General features: G+C 33.0%; 1 pseudogene; it reads left to right on the top strand.

Annotated features, from left to right (window-relative positions):
* The first annotated feature begins 763 nt into the window (after window positions 1–763).
* On the top strand, window positions 764–8,503 carry LOC149158802 (putative nucleoredoxin 2; annotated as a pseudogene).
* The last annotated feature ends 885 nt before the right edge of the window (window positions 8,504–9,388 follow it).

The raw sequence follows: 9,388 nt of genomic DNA, 5'->3' as shown, positions 1-9,388 counted from the left end.
ACCATAAAAATTTTTAGAAAAATTAAAAAAAATAAATAAAAAACTGTAAAATTAAGTAAACGTAGGAAATTTTTAAAAAACATTAAGAAAAACTAAAAAGATTAGATTAAATTAAAAACAAACTAGATTAAAAAATAGAAAAATAACAAAAACAAAAAAAAAAAAAACTAAAAAACTAAAAAACTAAAAATTAAAAAACTACAAAAATTAAGATTAAAAACATTTTCAAAAAACACTCAAAAAAAAAATGTTGAAATTAAAAATAAAATAAAAACCTGGAAAACAATTAAAATTAAAAAAAAAAAATACATATTCTCAAATTAAAAAAAGAAAATCAAAAAACGTTTAAAATTATATATATATATATATATATATATATATATATATATATATATATATATATTTCAAATTTTATATTAAAAAATTTAAAATTTAAAATTTGGATTTGAGAATGATTCAAAATTTGGATTTAGAAAAAAAATAAAAAAACAAAAACATTAAAATTAAAAAAAAAGCTAAATATATTTTTGATATCTTTGAAGATAACATTTAAAATATTTAAAATATATATATATATTAAAAATATATATATAACTAAAAAAACATTTAAAATATATATATACACACACACAATAAATATATTTAACAAAATTTATTTTTTATTTAAAAAGTACAATTTTATCGCCCACCGCCCCCACAGGTGGTCGGGGGATGGCTATTCGATTCCGAGAATAGAATAGCCACTTTTCGACCACCCCCAAGGATGGTTGGGTGCTGGCTATCCGATTCTCAGAATCGGATAGCCACCACTCAGCTGCCTATGGGGGTGGTCAATTGGTGGTTATCCAATTCTCAGAATAGGATAGCCACTGCTCCGATTCTAACAATCGGATATCCACCTCAAGGGCGGTCAAAGGTGGTTATCTGATTCAAAGAATCGAATAGCCACTGCATGACTGCCGGTGGGAGTGGTTATCCGATTCTTGGAATCGAATAGCCATCGCCCAACTGCCCGTGGGGGTGGCTATTCGATTTTCTGAATCGAATAGCCATCACCCGGATGCCTGTGGGGGTGGCTATCCAATTCTCAGAATCGAATAGCCATCGCCTGGTTGCCCATGGGGGTGGCTATCTGATTCTCGGAATCGGATAGCCACCGCCCAGCCACCCGTGGGGGTGGCCAGGCAGTGGCTATCTGATTCTTAGAATCAGATGGCCACCGCTCCACCACCCATGGGGGTGGCCGAGTAGTGGCTATCCAATGCTGAGAATCATATAGCCACCCCCACGGGTATTTGGGCAGTGGTTATCCGATTCCGAGAATCGGATAGCCACCGCTTGACTGTCCATGGGGTTGGCTATCTGATTCTCAGAATCAGATAACCACCACCCAGACACCCATGGGGGCATGGCCCTGGGTGGCAGAGCTATGTGCATATATATTTTTTAAAGTTTTAATCTGAGTTTTTTTTAAATTAGTTTTTTAGATTTTTATTGGCTTTTATTTATTTTATTTTTTTTAATCTAGTTTGTTTTTAATTTCTTATTTTTTCCTAGTTTTTTGTTAATGTTTTTTTAATTTTTTCTATTTTTAGTTACTTAATTTTATAGTTTTTTCAATTGTTTTTTTGTTTTTTTCCAACTTTTTTCATGGTTTATATATATATATATATTTGCTTTTCATTTTTTTTTACAAAAAAATTGACATAAAAAATTTAATGTGTCAAAATTTGTTAAATTTAGAAAATAATTATTTACATTTCATATATTAGAAAATTTAAAGCCAAAAAATAGGTCCTTTAAAAAAGGGCCTAATGCAGAATCACCACTCTTTTAAATCTGCATGCAAATTACTAACATTCTAAAACGTAATGTACATAAAAAAGATTAAATTGCCAAAAACTATGCTCTAAAATAAATATGTGTGCTCTGCATCCCCCCTTTTCAAAAACAGATCACTCTTTTGCTATCTCTACGAAACGGGTAACAGTATCAGTTCCCGTTTTGAAGTTTACATTGTTATGCAGGAACTATTAGATTTTATTACTTCAGAACTAGATTCCTTTGTGCAAAGTGAAGGTGATAGTTTCCATACTCGAAAAAGAGAAAGGGAGCTTGGGTTTACTTTCTCTTTTCCAATGATGTAGTTATTCATTTCTCCAGGCATACTTGTTAAATGGAAAAAAAAAAATGCAATAGAAAACACATTAAATGGAAGAAAAAGGAAAGATTTTAAATAGAAAACATGGTTTATTTAACCCTTTAATCCATGAATCACTAGTTCGTAGTAAGGTTTCGAGTTTCCAGAATTCTAATGAACACAAATCATTGGTTCATAGTAAGGTTTCCAGACTTCTAATGAAGACTTACGGGGAAATTATTTTCCCCTCTTATATATGATATTGCATGCCTAATCTTAAAATGCTTCTTGGATCGGTAATCAACATGATGCATATATTTTTTCATAGGGTTTCAATTAACGTCTTTAAGGAAATCTAAAAGTTCTTATCATCTCTACTCTAGATAAATTTGAAGCATGATCTTTGTTCTTTTGTTTTTTCTCTCTTTTCTATGTGAATATCTTTTCCTCAAAATCTTAACTTAGTTTCCTTATAAATAACATCAAAGAAATTGATATTTAGATAGTTTTATGATGTCCTCTCTTAATTTTTAACCTTTATTTTTAGAATAAACAACTCAAGTGCTCACCAGAAATAGGAAAATATGTAGTTTGTTTTGACAAAGCTTTTGACATTTATACTCCTTATTGGGACTTTACCAAAAGCCACATAAGAATCTGTAAGTGGTGCTACAAATAAGTTGTCTTACCACATGGTACATATGGCGAGGAAGAAGTCTTTAGTGGCCAAATAGGTCAGAAGTACAATTAAATCATATCTTAGATAAATACAAATCTTCAAATTCTATGTAAGGGTAGATATATATATATAATTCTGTCTACACTTTCACCTTTTTTAATTACACTTGACTATTTGTATAAAAGAGATTAGAAGATTGTCTCAAAACAAACATTTTATGTGATTACTCCATTTTGTAGCAATTTTGAGCATATTAGTTCTTGGTTTAGGATGATTCAAAAAGTCTGGATTATTCCTCTTGGGATGTTTTGGGAGAAACTTATTAACTATTTAATAGGTCATTCATTGCAATTGGGTGGACATTGTGTAAATGAATGGAGAGACTAAATTGTAAGACACAACTTTTTGAAAGGAAGTCATGGCATTAATAGATAAATAAATTCTCTCTTGGGATGTTTTGGGAGCAACTTATTAATTATTTAATAGGTCATTCCTTGCAATTGGGTATACATTGTGTAAATGAATGGAGAGTCTAAATTGTAAGACACAACTTTTTGAAAGGAAGTCATGGCATTAATAGATAAATAAATTCTCTATTTCAATTTTCTACCAGCTAACACTTTGACCTTCTTTTACCTTCTCTGACTTTCCCTTGGATCTGAGGCCTGAGAACTAACCTCCAAAATCTTCATCTAATCGATTTTTATTAATCTACTGCAAACATTAAAAACCCTCATGTGAAACATTCTCTACCTGTTTAGGTGCGAAGGACGATTCACTTCTAGGCCAGAGTGATACAATATTTTTAATGTGTGATAGCATATATTCACCAATAGGTGTCGATGGGTCTAGTCCAGGCAGTTGTGAGGTGTGTTACTCTCCCCACTGAGATTTAGCTCCAACAAGTGTAGGTGACATGTTGACTTCTTGATGAGCATATTGTTATAATGTGTTGACACAACCTGAAGCTTCCACAGAATCTAGTCTACACTGAGTACCATTCTAAAAAGGATGGAAGTACTTGTTTGTTTCCTAGGGAGGTGTATTTTTTATACTCCATGGCCAAGCACATGGGGAGGAAATGAAGGCCTTTAGGAAGGGTTGTTGCAGCTAACTGCATCAAATAGTTATCCACGCTATCAACTTTGTGGATTTGTTTACGCTTGAAACAAAGAAATGTGCACTTTTCAATCCCAATGCAAGAAATGCATAATCTTTTGAAACCTCTAACAACATTTAAGATGAACTTAATTGTGGAGTGGCAGCCAACACACATGTGGGGGTTTTTGAAAATTTGGATAAACACACTCGCTAGTTTCCACTTTCACATGTCCCAAAATCTTGGTGAAGCATTCATAGCATTATATATTTAGAACCATTACAGGACAACAATCAATAATGCATGGATTTTGAATGAGAATGAATCTACTATGGATTACAAAGTTATATAGCTCCAAGCATGGCTTCAAGTCCTTTTATTTTGGATGGAAATGTAGAATTTTAGTGAGACTCAAATCTTGAAAGTTAAAACATTTTGTGAACAATTAAACTGCCAATCAAAGGTGATCAATACAACATTTAAAAATATTCAACCTAACACCCAGAACTTGGGATGGAAACTTGCTTTGCATAGAACAAAAGTACATTAGGAAGAGTATGATGATAATGGTTTTACACTAAAAGGCATGCAATCGTAAAACAAGCACCATTAGATATTGTCTCAAACCAATCTACATTAGCTACAACCAAAGAGCAACAAGCTCAATTGCAGGCACATTTTTTTTTAAATCACACAACACTCCATTATCAGTTATGAGATGTACTTCCAAGTTACTACAATAATACAAGTAAGAGCATGACTAAGATAATGTTGCAAAACATTTAAAGCTGGAGACAGAGTATACCTACATTTTCCCAAAGAACAATCTAAAGATAGATAATAGATTATAAAGAACCTTGGTAATGAAATCTTCACCAGAAAAACTGGGATTTAACAGTCAAAATGCCTCATAACAGACATTTTGACTATCAAGTACAGTCAATATTCTGATCTCCTTGTTGTCAAACATTCCAAAAACCAATGAATATGTTTATATATAAGACCATAAAAATGATGGTGAAATTGAGTGTTCGCAAGTTCCAGTTGTCTTTTCCATAATTTCAGAATGGAGAATACCACACCCAACATTCCATAGTGGAATATAAAACACACACAATGCCCAAGTAACTCTTCATAGACCAAAGAAATTGACTTTAAAGGAATGTTAGAGAGAGATGGAGGATGCTTAACCCATAAATGCATAGCCATTCATCTAAAAGTATGCTCATATTGACAAATATTGAAGCCAAATTGTGCTATAATCAAAATTGTTGCAACTAAGGAAAATACAACTATTGCAAGTAAGAAAAATACACATAATCAAAATTGTTGAAGAAGCTAACTAGCGAATGAAGTGATATTGGATGGTTGTTTAGAACTCGGAATGTGTGTGTGAGTTTTTAATATTAGAAATACCATATTAGGGAAGTTATCTGATTCCATTGCTACATGCTTGAAATTATTGAGACAAAAAGCAGTGTAACACATCCCTAGTAAATCAAATCAAATTCTTATATGGATTTTCTTTATATCATGATTGTAAATATTGAGACAAAAAGCAGTGTAACACATCCCTAGTAAATCAAATCAAACACTGGGAGAAAACTTGTGCATTTTTCAAGTATTATGAAACACCTATAAATAAAATTGGGAATATTGTCTTGTAGAAGGATTTTTTTCAGTACTAGGAAAGCGTTGTTTTGAAAACGAAGAATCGTTATTTGGGCTGCTCTTTCATCTCCCAAAGAAGCATTCATAGTTATCTCTCGATTTTATATTTAGTCTCAGTGAAAAATAAGCTAAATGAAATTATCCCAATGAATTAATTAGAAAAGAAATCTCAATCATTCATGAATTCATCAACCATAGCTTGCAATCTCTTCTCACAATGCCTCATAGGGATTTTCTCATAAAAGTTGATGGGAAAGAGGTAATTTTCTTTCCTAAATCTATATGTATGCAACTTTTTCAGTTTATTTTGGTTCTTTAGAATCTTGTGAATTCCAAAGTCTGCATTTATTCTGCTAATTTTTGCAACCAAGGGGCAGACTACAGGTCATATGGGGTCAGTGTGATCCACGAACTCTTGGTTAGTGTGTATGAGACATTATGCTTTCTCCTTTTGCATTGAATCTAGATGTTCAATCAATGAAATGAATATGTAGACAAACCCATGTAAACTTGGATATGATAAGCTATACACTAACTTGGCAAAGTCAAGGAAACAGATATGTAAATCTTAAGTCTAGACGAATTAATAACTATTAGAAATTCCCATACAAGACACTCTAGTACACATCATACTAGAAAAAAAGACATGGAAGAAATAGAGTATGACTCGAATAAGAAAATAATCCATGCCTTAAAATTTTGGTGACATAGTGAAATATTTAATGGTACACACATGACTCAGGTCTAGATAGGCCTGCACTAAATTTACAAAAATATAAGTAAGTGATTGAATAGAAGATAACAAATGTCATTAAAAATTCTAGGAGAATCAACTTGAAACAACTCTTTTGTGCCTAATGTTAGTACAATTTAATAAAACAAATAACCAGAAAAACGGTGCATGAAGTATTGATATTTCTCCTGAATTTCTAGGTGAAAGTGGCAAAACTAGAGGGAAATATTATGGGACTATACTTTGCTTCCCACTGGTATAATCAATGTCAAAACTTTGACCCTATGTTCACTAGCATTTAAAAGCAATTGAACGATCAAGGAGTAGAACTGGAGATTGTGTTCATTTCCAGTAATGAGGATTGGGTTTGTTTCGAGAACTATCATAGGCCCATGCATTGGCTTGTTGTTCCTTACACGGATTTGAATACAATTAAGAGATTTGAGGTAGAGGGCATCCTATATCTTATCATGCTAGACATGAAGGGGAAAGCGATGCAAACATAGTGTGTAGAGCTTACTTATAAATATGGAATCCAAACTTTCTCATTTACTCCAAAGAGATTAGAAGAATTGGAATATGAGGAGATTAGCAAAGTTGGAATACGAGGAGCATATCAGGCATGCATCTTAGACTTTAGAGAATATTCTTGTGACTAGCGAGCATGATTATGCCATTGGACATGGAGGAAACCATGTGATTCTTTTGGAAATTCATGCTTTAAAAAATTTAAAAATAAACAACAACAACATACTTTGATACTATGTTAGGAAAAGGTAAGATAATTAATCATAAATGAAATAAAACTCTATTAAGTTGATATTCATAATAAAAAAAAATTCATCCCAGATGCATCTCTGTGTCATCCAATCCTCAATCTTTCACAAACTGAACAAAATCCTCTATCTTTTGCAGTTCGTTAGTCGTGGCTTGCTAGGTTGGTGAAAGTTAAGCATTGATATTTCGCTCACTAGGGTTCAATTCACTGGGATGACAAAGGCCATTGGTAGTTATGTTTTGAATTTTTTCAACTCCCATAATAACAATTAGGGCCAGGTGCAAGTCCCTGGCCTCCTAGATAGTGTAAGGCATGATGGGCAACTGCCACTAACCAATTTTATTTCACCTGTTGCATCCCGATGTCATTTGTTTTAGTCTTGTGCAACTTAACTTTTGGTATCCTGCAAGTTCCAATTAAGGGTCGTCAACTCATCTGGATTACCTATTTTTAGATGCCACAATCACTAGAAAACCTTATCTGAAGTTCTGCAAACACCTTATCTGAAATTATGCTAATCCAAAATTTTAAAGTATAAAACACCAAAAAGATGTGAAACAATAAGGTGTCATGCAATGTACATATATAAATATTAAGAGTGAAAATTTGTAACATTGATATTTACTTTAAATTTCTAGTTTTTCCAAGCCTTAAGATATTTTATAGTATAATTGAGGATTTATTTTATTCTCCTCTAGGTATAGAGCTCACAATGTTGTCCACATGGGTTTTGCAATGTTTCCCACATGGATTTTGTAGGTTAGCATCTCTTCATGGAGAGGGAAGACTTTTGAACTAAATATTACAGTGCAACGGTGTCTTCCCTATCAGAAATTCACTCCAAGATTGATATCTGTCTATAATAATTTGAAAGAATCTATGAAAGGTGATGAGGGTTGTGAGATTATATTCATTTCTAGTGACAGAGATGAAGTAGCTTTTCATTCAAACTATGAATCCATGCCATGGCTTGCTCTGCATTTTGTTGATGAAAAGATTAAAGAGTTTTCATGCTATTTCGACATTAGGGGAATTCCATCTCTCATCGTACTAGGCCATGATGGAAAAATTGTAATGAGTTAAGGAAGAAATTTGATCAACTTGCATTGGGAGATGGCTTATCCTTTTACAGTAGGTCATCTGGCTTAAGTTCAGAAGGAAAGCAAGAGGCCAAGAGATTTCCAAAAATATTTCACCATGCTGGGCATCTTCATGTATCGAATCTTGTGTCTGCAGAATATGGAGGAGGACCTTACATCTATTCTGGTTGTGATGAAAAGGGCTCTGGTTGGGCTTATCAGTGTGCTAAGTGTGGTTATGAGTTGCACCCCAAGTGTGTGCATGTAGAAAGTCAGAATGAAAATGAACGACATAAAATTACTAATATTGAAAGGGATGTTTAGACAAAGTAAGCAAGCCTCAAATATAGTCATGTAACATTCCAGTGGCATGGCTTCTCTATGAGTTTCAAGTGAGCTCAGTTTTTATATATATGGTATATAGGTTGGATTGGGTGGGATTGGACAACTAGATATAGAGGTTCCATTCAAAAAAAGTTGTTATTGGGAAAAAGGACGGTGGAATGAATTTCATTGAAAAAAAGAGAACAAAGGTTGAAACAAACCCCCATGGTGGGAACATCACATCCAAATATGATAACAAATTTCCATTGTTTTTTTGGAACAAGTTCATGGTTCCCACCATCATTTGTTAGATGGCGAGGAACAATGTACATGAGAATATATGGTTATGCTTGAGTCCTGAGCTTTTCTAGCTCAAAATCAGAAAATTAGGTTATGAAATTTGAAGCTTCTTCTTACAGACACTTAGTTGTTGGTTATTTGGTTTTCCTAGATGGAGGCTCTAAAGTTTTTTGTAATGATGTATATTTTTTTTCCTAATATAGTTTCTGGGGTCTGTCACTCACCATTTAAGGATTGGGTGTGGACTTTGTAAGATTAGTGCCTTCTTCCTTTGATTAGGTTTTGAGTAGACAGGGGATTTTAACATAGTGATTCTATTGCAGTTTTAATACTCGTCGTAGGGTAAAATTTCATGAAAACCATGTTATGATGTAAGTTCTTCCATTCCTTTTTTTTTGAGTGAGTATGCATTCATAGTGTTTTTCTTGGTCATGACACTATAGAAAAATTTCCATTGGACACTGAAACTACTGACATGTATTTCATGGTGCAGGGACATTTAGTTATAGTTTTTTCATGCTACATATACTATCTGGAAAGAATACATGTATTACATGTTGTATAGCCCTGCTATAATAAATATAG

This window comes from Pinus tabuliformis, chromosome 5_2 (assembly GCF_031772625.1).
Source record: "Pinus tabuliformis cultivar Carrire ecotype Pingquan chromosome 5_2, CPIR1, whole genome shotgun sequence".
Taxonomy (NCBI): domain Eukaryota; kingdom Viridiplantae; phylum Streptophyta; class Pinopsida; order Pinales; family Pinaceae; genus Pinus; species Pinus tabuliformis.
This window is presented reverse-complemented; position numbering and strand designations above follow the sequence as displayed.